Raw genomic sequence first — 17,920 nt, forward strand, 5'->3', positions numbered from 1 at the left:
AAACAGAACCAGTCTTCTTAAACTTCTTACCTCTCGGCCGCAAAGTAGGCTGCTGAGCTGACACTGGAGATGGAGGAGTATACTGTGCACCTCCCCGCCTAAGTCCAGCCTCGGCTGCCTTAGCTTGTTCAACTGCCTCTGCGTAGCTGGTAGGCAATCCAGAAACAACATAAGTATATATAGCAGGATACAATCCATTCACGAACATGTTATATTTTGCCTTCGCATTCCCAGCTACGTGAGGTGCATACATCAACAAAGTAGAAAATTTCGAAGCATATTCTGCAACAATTCATCGTTCCTTGCTGCAAATTATTAAATTCATTCTCCTGTGCAGTATAATAAGAAGGAGGGGAATACTGCTCCAAAAACTGGGCCTTGAAGACATCCCATGTGACTTCAATCCCAGCCTCTTTCAATCCAATCTCAGCGGCTTCCCACCAAGATTTAGCTCGGTCTTTCAACTGATAGAGAGCAAGTTTCAGTCTCCGAGCCTTGGAATACTCAACAATATTAAACAAATGCTCAATATCCTTCAACCAGGCCTCTGCTCTTTCAGCACTCTCAGTGCCAAAGAACCTCGGTGGTTTCAAATCCTGGAATCGAGCCATCACTACATCCATGGACAATCCTTCAAATTGTCCAACTATCCTCTGAGTACTGCTACTCGCAGTTTCATTTGTGGGATCCATCTACAATCAAAAGATGAATATCACAATCAATATCAATTTCATAATACCCACATCTCATATCATCAATCTCATCAAATACTTACTCAAATCAAATCAAGTAAGAGCAAGTAATACAAATAGATAAAAAACAAGCGCACAATTCATTTGTGCCTATTCAAGTGTACACAAAACTCAATCGAGCATTCTCAGCTATGCTCTGATACCATCTAGTGTGGAGTCCCTTAGCTCCTAATCGTTATTACAATGCACTTTGATTAGGGTTAACTAAATACAGCGGAAAACGAGTTTAAAATTTCTTTACAATGAGCCCGAAACATTTCTTCTATAATTTAAATATTAAAATTGTATTTCATCTCACATCATAAATATGTCCACACGTAATCAAAACCAATCATATACAAACAACTCATATACTCGGGACATGCCCCGGTATATAAATACATATACATATATACTAGGAACAAGACATAAACATAAAACCTCAGCCCAAGATGTGGCTCCCTCCAGAAGTACCATCTCCGGTCTCCTGATATCCTGGAGTACCTGCCATTGTCCACACACAAAGACAACAACAGCCTCCCTTGGGGGTGAGCAAAGCTCCGTATGGAACAACCAATCTTATATACCACAAGTATCTAAACAATGATATATGGTATGCAATGCATGTATGTCGTGGAGGTATCGGGTCAAATGCCCATCCACTGAGCACATGTCAGAATCAAACGAATCGCTATCAAATCAATGCTCGAGCTAGCACACCGGCCTCAATAAGGGATACTCGTATGATAGCATCGACAAAGCGCCATCAAATCCCAAATCTCATATCCAATCATCGGGGCCACAAGTGTCTATGTTTTTAAGGGTCATATAATACCAAACATAGCATTGTGTTCACAAACCCCAGAATCAAATCAAATCATATCAGGGTATCCAATGATCATAGCTCAACGTGCATGTCATGTATCGATGTATGCATCAAACGATGTGTGTTAACAAAATATTTATTTTATACATCGATATTCAAATCTCAATGTCATGTATGCCACATAAACTCAACAAATAAGGCATATAGACATGTATTCTCATTCCAATCAATCAAATCAATCCAACATATATCATATAATACAGATACCTGTCGTATGTTACCCGGTCGCAACATACCTCAATTCTTCCTTTCTAGTTGATGAAGCCTGAAGATATTGATATTACACTTTATCTACATCAATAACATACTCATTCCAATCAATAACATACTCCAAATCATTACTATGAGTTTAAAATATCTTTTGAAACTTCAAAAATTCATATCAAATCATAATCATATCATAATTCAATTCCGACTTCAAATATGAGTTTCTTGTCGGTTATTCTGCTACATACAAAAAATTCAACTTCAAATACACGCTATTCCAGCACTTTGATATTTAGAGCTGCTGGAACTAGAAGAAAATTACCTCAGTCAGAAGCCCTCGACGCGAAGATCACAATTATATAATTTGTTTCGCGTTTAGACAGTGTTTCGAAGTCGATTCGGACGGAAGAAAATCGAATCTCTCGTGTCTCTCGAATTCTCTGAAATGTAAAATGAAGAAAACGAATGAAAGAACTCATTCTTATCTCCACCGCCTACGCGCTCGGGCAGTAGAATTCTCGCGCCCGAGCGCGAGACATTCTGTCCCCGAGAAATATATGTACCGCGCTCGGGCGGTCAAATATTACCGCTCGGGCGCGGAGGGTCTTGTCCGCCTAACACTTGCATCGCGCTCGGGCGGTCACAAACTACCGCTCGGGCGCGAAGTGTTCTGCCCAAATACACATTTTACATACCCTGGCGCTCCGGCGGTCACTTTCTACCGCCCGGGCGCCACATGTTCTGTACAAATATTGACTCTTGTACTATATTGGCGTCCGACTTCTCCACTCGAGCTCTTACAACGTCAACTCATATTCAATATTCATTTTCTCAATTTTCTTGTCACGATATATATCAAATACATAATCACATATCAAATTCATGAATTATCGATAATCACATAGGATTTACGATAATATGATACACGGTCCTTACATCCTACCCGAGGCGGTAGAAGGGGTGACGTAGGAGCAAGTTGAAGTCTCCGAACATCCATAAACATATCTTGTGTATTTAACTGCTTAACTATTGTTTTCAAACTGTTTGGATCAGTTAGAGTATCCGTCAGTTCAATTGTCACCATAACTGAACTGATGAATGCAAAAACTAATCTGTCCATTTTCGGTTATTCTGTCTACATAAGATAAAATGTTTTCTAATATAACAGTCTTCTTCACGAATGATTACTTCGAGTTTCTTCCGCTTGGTTTTTAACCAAATTCGATTTAATTCATCGGTGTTTATATTCTTAGAACACGAGCTATTACAGCTCATTGGAGAATATTTTGTTTTAAGCATCCCAAAGATGCTCAGCAAACGATCCTTCAACAACATTCCCCCAAGAAGTAAAAAAATATGTTTTTTTGGAGACTTGAACTCAATACCTAGCTTTGTTACCAATTTTTAAGATCAAGTACATACCACTAAATCAAATGTTATAGTTGTTAGCCAAAGCACAACTTTATTTTCTTATACGCGTAATAGCTCAAAGTGCACCTGCTTTGGTACTAATGGGTCGGACCGTTAGGCTCATGAGTCCGGCGAGGTGTGTGTCTATCTGGCAGCTGGTGCTGCTGTCTCATATATCTTTGAGATCGGTCTTACCATTTATTTACTGTCGATCATTTTGAAATTATTAAGCTCGCGAGTAGCTCGAGATCGATTTTTTAATAGCTCATTTAAGGTATATATAGGCTCAAGATTTTATCATGAGGCTCGAGATCGAGTCGATATTGTTCGGTAATTTCAAAATCAAGATTTCTACAGATCTAAACCTAAAAATCTCCCTTTGGGATCCTTTACGAGTCTAGTTTGTATTGCAAAAAATGGTTTGTCATTTAGACACTTGAGCAATGAGTTAAGCCACTTTTCTTACGGTCGCTGCAAGCTGCTCGAAAATTAAATTCTGCATATATATGTTAGAAATAATATGAATTTTTGAATTTAAATATTTAAATTAGTTTCAAATGCTCTTTCAAGAACAACTGTCTCTGATACTAATTGATAGGATCGATTGGGAGATAATCGTTGAGTTACAATTGCTCGATTCTTGAAATATTGAATATCGATTAATTAAATCGAGTTTGGTTTTCAAACCAAGCGGAAGACACTTAAATAATCCTTCGTAGAAAATTATTAAATATATTGGTAAAGCATTTAAAAGATATGCAAGTTGAATAAGTAAAAACATTTTGATTCAACCATTTTATCGAACACTTGATGTCATTATTTTGGTATTTGAAATACACGTAAAATGCTTCAACAATGCAATTTAAAAACAAAAGTAATAACGAGTAAATGTGATAAATAAATAGATACGAATTTTTTTATGGATATTCGGAGGTTAACAACTCCTACGTCACTCATTCTTCTCATTTGGAAGGATTTATTAGAAGATTTTGATTTATACAACTCCTTGTATAAATCCATTTCAACTTAGAACTTATCTATTGTCTAATTGAAACTCTTAGCACACTCTCGATTGTAGGCCGCAACCTCAGAATCCACATAATGTTTAATGTCTCTTATGCCAAGAATACAAACACAATCTTTAATGTTTTTGTGTGAAGATTCATTCATCTAAACTTTGAAGCTCAACTCTCATGTATATGTGTGAGTAATTGTGTGTGATTCTTCATGTAAGCTTGCCCATGATTTGAAATCCCTTCCAAAGCTTGTATTTATTTAATCTTCAGGATATTGTATTTATAAGCTCCAAAAATGATATATACATTAGACACAAGAAAATGATCGTTTGGAAAGTTTCTGTATTGTTTATGATATTGAAACGATCATTTCCGCCTTACTGGTCACTTTTCTTGAGCCTAACTTATTTTGAAGTCCGCTGCCAATGGGGATCGTCACCTAAAATGATCATTCAGTTAAGCTCCTCAGCTAGACTGAACCAAACTGACGAGGTCTGCTGATTTCAGTCTGCGCAGAACTTATATTTTCATTGTCATTTATCAACATCTTAAACTCTGATTCAGACTTAGACTTGTGAATATGATTTGTAGATCGTCATCTTAGCTTATAATGCATACCGAATCGTTTCATTTGGATAACCGAGCTAATCAGCCTGACCAAAATAACGCAATTTCTCATACCCAACTGATCCTTATTGATCAGCCAAACTGACGAGCCTTACTGCAATCAGGTTGCTTAGATAACATCAAGTTGAGCCCAACCGACGTGAAATACGATTTGTCCCAAATTGGGTTTTCTGTTTATTCGTTTTGGTGGTTGGTACGTAGCATCACCGAACTGCGAGATATTATCAAAACACTGCAGCTCGTCAGATTTTGGCTAAATTCGAGTTTCAGCTTCCATCTTGATTTCACAACTTTACACTTGAGTAAATATGTTGGAAACAAAATAACAAGTTTGGTATCATCAAAATCAAGACTGTTAGAGTTTCTAAACCCAACATATGGCTAATATATGAGAATTTAAGGAGATAGAATTTTCATTTTATAATCTTTCAATATCTTTTCTTTTACTCAGATTTCGATGTGGGGCGACGCAACAAACTAGCCGAGTTTGAGCTTGAGCCACATAAACGAGCCAAGCTCAAGTTCGAACTTGCGATGAGGCTAGCAAACTTACGAGCCGAATATACTTAAGCTCAAGCTCAAGCTCAAACTTGACTCAATAATCTTAACGAACGATATCAAACGAGTTTTTTACCTAACCAAGTTCCCAATATCTCTCGAATGGTTTGGTTCTTTCACATCCCTAAAAATGCTATATCGACCAACACTTGTATTAGTTGTATGAAACCAAAAGATGATTTTTAAAATTTAAAAATAAATATTTTGTCTTAAAATTAATATAAATGATATTCAACTAGGAGAGAGAGAAAATATTTCAAAGAGAAAGATAATTATGTGAGACGATCTCATGAAAGTTTTGTGATATTTTAAATATTTAAGTTCAGCTTGTAAGTTATTTAAAAAAATATTATTTCGCTCGTGCGATGCACAGATTGTATCTTATAATTAAAATGATATTAAATGTTTTATTTAGATGATAGTAATTTTTTAAAATTATTACTAGCACTACTATTATTATATTATATTATGGATTCATTAATTTATCTTGGAAATATTTTTTTATTATAGTCTACTATTTTTGTAAATTTATACTCTATCAATTTGTATAATATTATTACTTTTTTTAATAAGGATGTTATCACTACTGTAAATTAAATAACCATATATAGTAGCATGCTATCACTAGTACAAATATAAATTAAATCATCATAATTCATCACTAAGGATGCTATCACTACTATACTGCAATCAAATTTTGTTAGGATTAAGAACTTATCACTATGTCAAAAATTATAATTGTTAGTCAATGTACAATTTTATTTCCTTATATTTGTGGTAGCGCATAGTACACCTACTTGAGTGTTAATGTTTTGGGCTGTTAGGTCCATGAGTCTGGATAGATGCGTGTCTATCTGTTGTTGTCTCATATCTTTTAGATATCAATCTTATCATTTTCCTACTGTCAGTCATATTTCCAACATGGACAGTATTACCCGTTAAGATTTGGTTTAACACTTTTACGTCCCACCTAGCCAACCAGATCCAGAGACACAACATCAATAGCTTAACTCATGAGAACTTCACAAGAAGTCACTCATCTCAGTACTATTCTCATTCATGGACGCTTAACTCAACATCTCCCATGAAGTATGTAAATATGCTTCTTGGGAGACTTATACCAATGACATCACTCTGATACCAATTGTTATAATCAAACCCCACTACAAGAAAAAAGGCGAAAGACAACGGTTTTTAACCGTTGTCGTAGGTCAAAAAAACTGTTGTTAAAGCCACTGTTGTTAAATGGTGCGCTCAAAGACAACGGTGAAAAATCGTTGTCGTAGACGTCAAAGACGACGGTGAAAAACTGTTGTCGCAGGTCTTGTAAAACCGTTGTTAAAGGCACTGTGGTTAAAAGGGTGCGGTCAAAGACAACGGTGAAAAACCGTTGTCGTAGCACTGAAAAATAGTTGTAAAACAAAAATTTTGCGACTGTTTTTCTAAACAATTCCGTCGCTATTAGCGACGGTTTTATTATAGTAGTCGCTAATTAGCGACGGTTTGTATTATGATTACTTTCGCTAATTAGCGACGGTTTTACGTATGATATCCGTCGCTATTGTTTTTCATAAAATAAAAAAAATTACGGTTTTAATTTTATAAATCTAACAATCTTCATAAATTAATATATTTATAATCTTTAACACTTAATATTGAAGTTTAATGAAAATCGTGGAAAAAAAAGAAATTTATGGAAGAGAGAAATTTGATGTGGGAAGAAATTTGTGAAAGTGAAATGAAAGAAGAGAGAAGACTTTGATGTGGGAAGAAAATGACCAAGGATGCGGGTATTTATAGAAAATGTGCGACGGTTTGTGTGTAAACTGTCGTTAGTAGCGACAGTTTTCGTATAAATCGTCGCTAATAGCGACTACTTTAATAAACCCGTTGCTATTTGCGTCGGGTACCTATACCGTCGCTATGAGCGATGGTGTTTCAAAAAATCGTCGCATACATTGACTTAGCGACGGTTGTTTTGTCGCTAATTTAAAACGTCAAGAATTTAAAAAATGTGACGGTTTATAAACCGTCGCTAAATTAAATCGGCGACGGTGTTGAAGAAACCGTCGCTAATATGCGCAACGGTTAAACGAAAACCGCCGCTAACATTTGCGACGGATATGTTTAAACCGTCGCTACGTTTAAATTAGCGACGGTGCTTTATTAAACCTGTCGCTAAATATTAACCGATTTTTTTAAAAAAATTAGAAACTACGATAATGTTTTTTCAAAAACCGTTGTCTTTAACCAAATAAAACACTAAGAAACGACAACGTTTTAAAAAACCGTTGTCGTAGTTAAAAAACCATTCGAAAGACAACGGTTTACACAAACCGTTGTCTTTGACCCTTGACATAATTTATATAGACAACGATTTTTGAAAAAACGTTGTTGTAGCCCAAATAAACCATCCAAAAAACAACGGTTTTTAAAAACCGTTGTTGTAGCCTAAAAAAAACCGCTCATAGACAACGGTTGTTAAAACCGTTGTTGTAGCAAAAAAATAAAGCTCTTAGACAACAGTTTTTAAAAACCGTTGTTGTAGCCGAAAAAAAAAACGCTCATAGACAACGGTTTTTAAAAACCATTGTCGTAGACACATAAAATACAACGGTTTTTAAAAAACCGTTGTCTATAAGCGGGTTTTTTTAGACTACGACAACGATTTTTGTTAAAACCGTTGTTAAAAGAAAAAAGACAACGATTTTAATAAAAACCGTTGTCGTATGAGTGTTGTTGATTTGTATTTTTCTTGTATTGCTCTTACCACTAAGTCACAAACTATTGTTGTTAGCCAATGCGTAACTTTATTTTCTTATACTTGTGGTAGCGCAGAGTGCAACACCTACTGGATTGTTAAAGGGTCAAGCTATTAGGTCCACGAGTTTGGGAAGGTGCATGTGTATCTATTGGTGTTGTTTCATATCATTTAGAGATCAGTATTATCATTTCCTTACCGCCGATTTTCTCCTCAGTAGAGAAAATATTACCTGTTAAGATCTGACATCACTCTTTTACGGTTCACCTAGCCAACCAGATCAAGCGGCACAATATCAGCAACTTGACAAATGAGAACTTCCTATAAGGTTACCAATCCAAATACTTTTTAATCTCATTTAATTTTTTGTGTTCATATATATGTGAACATTTTTAAAAATGCTATATACAATAATATGTCAATTTTCGGTTCTAAATTTGAAATTTGATCGGATGTTATAAATTTTTTTTAAATTTCGTTTTATTTTTGTGTGAATTCAAGTTCATATATATGTTAAGATTTTCACAAATACTATATTTGATAACATACCAATTTTTGGTTCATATATAATAAAGGGCATTTGAAAGGTCATTAAATAAAAATAGTAATAATATTGTAAGAAAGATTATATAAATTTTTATATTAATAAAATTTGATCGGACTATTTTTATAATATTATTACTATATAGTTTGTACAAAAATTTTATTTTCATTTTCGGCATTTGAAAGGTCCTTATTATAGTCTGTACTATTTTTTGAAAATATTATTCCTATTATTATTATTATTATTATTATTATCATTCATTAAATTTATTTTGGAAATAATTTTTTTTGTTTCAAGACATTTAATGTTATATCTTTTTTTTTTGAACATCTCTTCTCTATTATTTTTGAAAAGTTATTTTGGACGGGGAAATACCAATTTTCTATTTTTATCATACTATTCTGTTTTTATATATAGATTATATCAACATTTAGAAATTTATAAGATGTTAATAATTGTATAGTAAAATAATTTTTTTTAAAAACTTATAATACAAATAATTATATAAAAAATAAAATTTCTAATTTTATTTAAAAATTTCCCAAAATATTATTAAGCCCATTTCTTTTATTTTCTAATCCTTATTTCTTACCTTTTTGTCTAAATATAAAATGGAATATAAATAATAACTTCCGAAAATGAAATGACAGCGCCCATGGCCTAATGGATAAGGCGTCTGACTTCTAATCAGGCGATTGTGGGTTCGAGTCCCACTGGGCGTGATCATTTATTTTGGGCCAAGTCAATAATAATTCTTATGCTTTTTTTAGGCCCAAATCTTTTTCACTGGCCCACTATTTAGTTTTTGCTTTACTTGTAGACCCAAGTTTTTATGGGCCCACTATTTAGATTGTAAAAATATTTTACATTTAATTTTGGAAAACAAAGGAAAAAAATTTATCAATATCTTATTGTAGCTAAAAACTTACGTGAAACGATCTCACGAGTCGTATTTTGTTAGAAGAATATCTTATTTGGGTCATTCATGAAAAATACGATTTTTTATGCTAAGAGTAATAATTTTTATTGTGAATATCGATAGGGTTGACCCGTCTCACAGATAAATATTCGTGAGATCGTCTCACAAAATACCTACTCCTTCTTGTAAATATTCTTCGCATGGAAAATTGTATAATTTTATAATACATATTCTTTTTATAATTCGTTGTTGTTCAAAACCAGGAAAGTGAAAATAACATGTATAATATGACAATTCAACGAATTTATCATATAATATTTGATTCACAAAATACTTTTTTTTAAAAAAAAAAATAGGAGTCCTTCCCTTCCATTTTGAATGTCATCTCATATTTTATGTATCGTTTCAACTTCATTTGCATATTTTTACACTTTTGAAATACTCAAATAAAATATTAAAATTTCTCAAAATTAATATTTTTTTGTGATAATTAGGTTCTTGGGGTTTAGAAAGACTAACAATCTTGATTTTGATTATAACAAATTTAGCCAAACTTGATATTTACTCAAGTATAAAGTTGATAACTCAAGATGAAGCTGAAACTCGAATTTAGATAAACTGAAACCATTGAATAGCAAACTCATTGAATAGCAAATGACCCGCCGTCAAAACCATTGAATAGCAAACTCATTTGGGACAAGATGATTGGATCATCAATCAGGCTCGGGAAAAAACGCCGAGCAAGACGAATATGATCGTTTTAATGTCGAGAATCGTGCAAAATCTTTTTAAATGGTCATATTATTGTATCTACGTATATATCATTCTCGGAGCCTATAAATACAACAACGTGAAGATCAAATACACAGCTGTTGAAGGAGATTCAAATCATGAGCATCCTATATAAAGAAATTAGCTAGAATGAGAACAAACTCAATGTATGATGATGATATATTCGAGAGATAAATACACTGTAATTGATTAAATCATCACTCAGACAATCACTCACATGTATATAAGATAATTGAATTTCAAAGTTTAGATTAGTTATAATCTTTACACAAATATATTAAAGATTGTGTTTGTAGCATTGACATAAGATACGTTAAACATTATGTGGATTGTGAGATTGCGACCTATAACCGAATGTGATAAGAGTTTCAATTATGCAATAAATAAGTTCTAAGTTGAAATGAGTTTGTAATAAAGTGTACTAATCAAAGTCTTCTATAAATCATTCCTAGATGGAAGAAGTGGTGATGTAGGAGTTATTAATATCTTAACGTCAGAAAACAAATTTGTGTCTATTGATTCATCACATTTATTTACTATTACTACAGTTTTTTAGATACATCATTGAAGTATTTTATATGTATTTAAAATACCAAATATTGCATATTAATTGTTTGATAAAATGATTCAACCAAAAATATTTTTACTCATTCAACTTGCATATCTTTCAAATCATTTTCTAAAATGTTTAAATTATTTTTCGATGAATTATTTTGAGTGTATTCCTCTTAGTTTGCAACCAAACTCGATTTAATCTTTCAGTGTTCAATATTTCAAGAACCGCGCTATTGTAACTCAATGTTTGTTTATACTACTCATAACTCATTATGTGTAAATGTATCATATCTGTATTATTAATAATTAATAAAGGGAGATGGCTGAATAAATTTGGTGAGACTGCCTTTAATATTTTCAAATCGTCCTTACACTAGCATATTAATAAAATATCAAATTTCTAATATAAAATGTTTGTTTCTCAGTGGATAGAGTGAACTTTTAAGTAGTAATCATAGGTTTAGGTCTTACCTGGTTCATTTCATTGAACTTCATTGAAAAACTCTTTTTTTTTTTTCAAATTCATTATTTCAAAATTTTAGTTAGTCCTTCAGTATTTTTCAAAATTATGATAAGACTCTCATTTAAATATAAACTAATTAATTATAAAAAATAATGTACAAGCACTGTGTCGTAACGTGTACTAAAGATCGTTAGGTATACTATACAAGGAAATGCCTATGGGTGAAATTTTGGAGATCAACCCCCCCTCAAATTTTTTAAAAACACTGACCTAGTGTGTGTCAAAATTATGTTCAAGGGTTAGATTTGTAACAGAACACATTTTCACATGAAGACCGTCTCACAAGTCAATTTTATGATATGAATCTTCAATCGAATTCGACCAATGAAAAAATATTATTTGTTATGCCAAAAATATTTTTTTCACTATAGGTGGATCGAGTCGACTTATTTTACAGATATATATCCGTGAAACCGTCTCACAAGAGACTTACTTTCCGGTTTATAAAGTAACTATTTTGATAAATCGTAAAATATCTATACTTACTCCCCGATTTTATAAAGTAACTATTTTGATAAACAAAGAATGACACTTCTAATCTAAAAATATAATGTCTCATCAGTATGTACATGTCGAATAATGCGAAAGGAAAACACGTTTTCATATAGTTTTTTTTTCTGTTCCTTAAGATGTACACATATATAAGAGTTAGGTGGTGGTTTTTCATCCACTCATTCAATTTTTTTTTTCATATCAATACAATGTCTTTCCTATGTAAAACAATCGAAATGTGGTGATCGAACTAATGTATAATATAAAAATTTGTGTTGTGTCATTACCATCAACTATAGTTTTTGATAAAGCGACAAGCGCTCGGTATAACGCCTACTATTTAAAATTCTACTGAAATATTTTTTTAAAAAAGCTATGACCGAAAATACACACGCTCATAAATATTTAAATAAGTTAATCATGTGTTTTAAAATTCATCCAATCACTGACTAAAAATAACTGCAGTTACACGAAATCTTAAAATGTGACATCGTCGAGTAATTACTGTTTAACAAAAAGAACACCAACGAATATCTAAAATTCTGGCCATCACCGGCATAAACTAAAATCATAAACATATGAAACTACTGTTTAATACCCCTGACTCTTAAACATAATATGCGGAAGAATGCAAGGACCTCGGGTTATCATGTGCACTCCCAACTCCGTCTACTCAGTCTTCAGCGCCTCCAGTCTCCACATCCTCATGATCACCTGCATCAGTCACACATAATGAGTCTAAAGACTCAACACTCCTGATCCATAATAACAAGTACATATAAATATGAAGCAACGGTGAAAAGTACTGTAATTAACATAAGTTTCATGATCTTCAAAAGTATAAACATAAGCGTAAACATATTCATTTCAAATCATGTCATATTGTATCAACATATACGTTTTCATTTTTCCTTATTGAATTCAGATCATTAGTTGTGATTTTCGTATCAGCTCTAAGTCGATGGATCCATCTACGTATAACCGCGGTACCCAGCGGCGGGAACATCAGTGACAGTTTTACCCATCCATTGAGTCGTGGCCTTACGTGTTCGTGTTAATATTCGTGTTCGTATTTGTCACAACTAACTCACATCCTTCAAAAAAATGTCATCGTATTCATAACTTGTAAAATTCATGCATAAACATATATTTTCTTAAAAACAAGCACGCAGCGTATTTATCAGCATTTTCATAAAAATTCATGATCATAAATAACATATAAATTTTTCATATGCAATAATGGTTGCCGGGACACTGCCAGGACTGATAACCTAACTTGGTGCAAAACAACCAATTCTCATTCAAACTTACCAAACGCCTTAAAAACATATTTGTAACCATTTTTAGACATAAACTCGAGTTCAAACCTGAACTTCTATAATTCGTTTAAAACCTAGACCGAAGTCCCCGTTTTAGCCCGAACTTAACTAAACTGAAGCCATAATTCAAAGGCTCCTAACCAAACCCCGTATACCCCAATTAAACCCTCAATAACTTTGGACACATTGACCTATCAACACTCGAAACGAACCACACTCTTTGAGGAGGGATGTATTATAATTTGGACGAAAGATTTATTACAATTGAGTCTCGAACTCGAAATCTCATTCCAAATTTGAGATCTTTTGTCAAATAAACTATAAATAATCGTATTTTTCATTATACTTTGGTCTAATCAAGACATTATTTTACTCAACCAGAAATAGACAATTACTTAAAATGGTGTTCCCCGGATCGCTGACCTTTGGAGGAAGCTATATCTACAATCCTATACTAACTAAATTAGGCAAGAACACAAAGTTCGACTTTAAACAAGGGAAATATAGCTTACACTGATTAAGATTTCTGTATGTATAAAAGTCGATTAGGATAAATTGATCATATTTCATAATATCCAATATTTATATTTTTTTTAAGTAAAATGTAATAGTCTTGACCCAATAAGTGTGGATAATAAGAATTGAAATATTTAGTATAAAAAATATGAAATCATTTTAATATATTGATTTTCATTAAAAATAAATCTATATAGTTTTTAAGTTTTATTAAATCTCATAATAGGAATCATTAACTTCAATAATATTATTTTAAAGTTTTAAATTTGACACAAAGATTAAAATGGATTTTTTTAAATAATTTATGGTAATTATTTAACAAAAATTCTATTATCTTATTTTCCATTCTTGAAAAGACGTTAGATGCATTCTTTTTTTATATCAGTTATTAAAATCTAACAAGGATAGGAAGCAATAGTCTCATGTTTGTAATGAGACAAGACAAAAATTTGTGTGAGACGGTCTCACGGGTCGTATTTTGTGAGACATATCTCTTATTTGGGTCATCCATGAAAAATATTACTTTTTATGCTAAGAGTATTACTTTTTATTGTGAATATTGGTATGGTTGATCTATCTCACAGATAAAGATTCGTGAGACCGTCTCATAAGAGACTTACTCATGACATAATACATATATTTTGAGTCAATATATTCAAATTCTCCTCGAATGATGATGGATACACATGTATTGCACATTGTCCAACAACCATAATTTTTTGTCTAGTGATAGTGCTTAATCCTAACAATGTTATTTTAAATCAGTTTATTCAAATCGGGATATTGTTTTATAAAGTTCAAGAAAATATTTATTAATGTTTATTAAGTTTATAAATAAATATTTTAATTACTAAAATAAAAAATCACCAATAGCAACTTTTCTTCTCGAAATCTTAATTAGAGCCTATTTTTTTTTGGAGAGATTTGCTTCCATTTGTTTAATTACGGGATTTGACTCACTATTTGAATAATTTATGTAAAATGAACGTTTTTCACTTTACCAAAAGTTATAGTTGGTAATAACAATACAACTCAAATATTTTAAACTGTATACAACCCAAGTGACACAGTTCGACCCCTCTCCTAACAAGGACAATTATTGCACTACAACAATTACCCTCGCAATAATTGAACTCCTTGCATCAATGAGAATCAAATTTGCAATCTTGCCTCTGATACCAATTTTAGAACTGAATGCTATTCATTTTACCGAAAGTTATAGTTTGTGGTACTCCAACAATTTAGTTTTGATTTATGCTTGGCTTGACAACCTGTAGTTCTAGTGAACTATAGTGAATGAATAATCACGTAATGAGACATGTTTATATAAACTCCATTGAATCGAATGTTTGTCGAATTTTAATTTGTCTTTTTATCCGTGAGACGGTTAATTTTGTCCATATTTAATGAGAAACTAGCAAAAAAGCACGTGCATCCGCACGTGAACCCATATTCTAAATAACTAAAAAATAAATTAATAGTAAAAATATTTTTAATCTTTGCATAACGTGATCAAATCCATGAAACAACATTTCGTTCGGAAAAAGATAGATCAAAACAAATTATATGAATTTGGAATAATGATTTATCAGATTAAGTACTAAATTGAACTAAAATAACAATACAAATACAATGATGTGAAATGATTTGAATTGATTAAGCAATATAAGAGTGTAAATAGAATTATATGAATATATTTTAATTAATTAAACAATATAAGAGTGGAAGAAAACATTTTAGTATATGATGTTGATATTTATCTACTCATTATATCAATTAATTGATAAATATGTTCTTAAAATGTAAAAATTACATCTTGAAAATCTAAAATAATATTTACTTATAATTTGGAATAATTAAGAACATATGACAACAATTTTTCATTTTAAGTTTTATTCTAAGAGTATTAATTTTTATTGTGAATATCGGTACGGTTTACTCGTCTCACATATAAAAATCATAAGACATTCTCACAAGAGACTTACTCTACACCAACATAACTTCCAATTTAGTTATGTTAACGTTATACTAATAATTATTTGTAAGAACATCTTGCTCTTACTCTTTTTGACTCATCTGTGTCATTTTTTAAAACAATTTTATCATAATTTTATCTATGTACCATTTGACTCTACTTTTTTTTCAACATATAATAGCTAACGTCATTGATTTTTTTTTTTTTAGAAAAATAAGCTGAAAAAGTATCAATTGTGATAAAATTTGTGAATAAGCTCAAATTTTTATTTTATTTTTTCAAATTAAGTGTTTGTTGATTTTTTTTATTTAATGTGTGCTTACTTTTTTGTCAATATAATTGTCATTATATACTTGTATGTAAATAACTCTACAAATACAAATAAAATGTCATGACATTATTGTTATGATTGAATACTATTTGATAATATATAAATATGAGGAGACTTAAATAAAATAGAATCTATGAGAGTAATTAAAACAATTAATCATTCAATTTATTTTATTTATTATCAAAATTAGTGGGAAAAAAACTTATGAAAAAATTGATTGATTTTCTACATATTTCTTTCTCATTTTAGCAATTGTACAACAATATTTTTCTAGCATCACATCATCCGATGTATGTGGATGAACGATTCATTTGTCCACACTTTTATAGGTACTTCTTATTCAAATTTATTTATTTTTTATTAATATTATTTAAATTCACAATTAAATTTAGATTTATAATATATTATATTTGTTCATGCATTTAGAAATTAATAGTTTGACAAAATAAATTTAAAATTTTGATTAAATATAATTTTATTTTCAATTCAAATTTTGTATTTAATTTCAAAGTAATAATGATTATTTTAATTTTTAATTTTTTCATTTGTTAATATTTAATTTAGAATTTATTTGAATGACTCTTTGTTCAAAGTACTCAGATACTTTATCATGAGTCCTTCATATATATAATTTTTTGAAGTTTTTTTTTAAATCTAATTATATTAAAATTTATTTTTAATAATTCATTGAATTCAAATGATAGTGAAATAGAACAATAAATAACATAATTAATTTAATTTAGAATTTAAATGAAAGTCCAAGAAAGTTATTAAAATGGAAAAAATAATTGATATTAATATTAAGTAAATTTAATAGTATGTTTTTTTAAAAAAGTAGCTCAAACATTTAAAAACATGGACATGACTTATTTGCTACATATAAATTAAAATATGAATATAACTCAACTTTATTTACAACAATTAGAAAAATTTTCTGTCATCCACACATTTATATGTATATAATATATAATTAAATAAATTTTTTTAATGAAATATGACTTAATTAAATATTATTAGAATGAAAGAAAGATAAGGAAAGAAAGTCAAAATCACAAAATCATAACCATAAAACGTGGTTAATTATTATTAATTATTAATTAATAGACTAAATGTGAAATTACCACATATGTTACTTAATAATGAAAATAAGTAAGCATGTAAATGATAATTATGTCCTTTCTCAATTGAAAAAGAAGCTATTAACAGAAAATTTGAATTCGTTTTCATTATATATTTCTATTTTAAGGTTCTTTTTTTTCTTATTATCGTTTGAAAAATAAAATCATGTACACTACTGATGAATTCTATATATATTGGACATTAAAAAGTTACTAAATTTGAATTAGAATAAAATATAATTACTTAAGTGTAATAATATTTTTCAATTCAATTGATTATTATTAAAAGGCTATCAATACATTAGATTTATATTGTGCTTAACTTTTTCAAATTTTTCTCCCTTTTTTTGTTAATTAAAAACAATAAAAAAACTAATGAAAAAATTGATTGATTTTCTACATATTTCTTTCTCATTTTATCAACTGTACAACAATATTTTTCTAGTATCATATCATCCAATGTATGTGGATGAACGATTCTTCGTTCACACTTTTATATGTACTTCTGATTTAAATTTATTAACTTTTTTTATTAATATTATTTATATTTACAATTTAGGTTTATAAAATATTATATTTGTTCATGCATTTAAAAATTAATAGTTTGACAAAATAAATTTAAAATTTTGATTAAATATAA

The 17,920-nt window shown here is 30.6% G+C and overlaps 1 non-coding gene across 1 annotated transcript; it reads left to right on the forward strand.

Moving 5' to 3' along the window:
• Nucleotides 1–9,389: 9,389 nt before the first annotated feature.
• Nucleotides 9,390–9,462, forward strand: TRNAR-UCU (transfer RNA arginine (anticodon UCU)). Its single transcript has one exon. It is a non-coding gene; the product is annotated as a tRNA-Arg (tRNA).
• Nucleotides 9,463–17,920: the final 8,458 nt, after the last annotated feature.

Source organism: Primulina tabacum, chromosome 12 (genome assembly GCF_025594145.1).
Source record: "Primulina tabacum isolate GXHZ01 chromosome 12, ASM2559414v2, whole genome shotgun sequence".
NCBI lineage: Eukaryota > Viridiplantae > Streptophyta > Magnoliopsida > Lamiales > Gesneriaceae > Primulina > Primulina tabacum.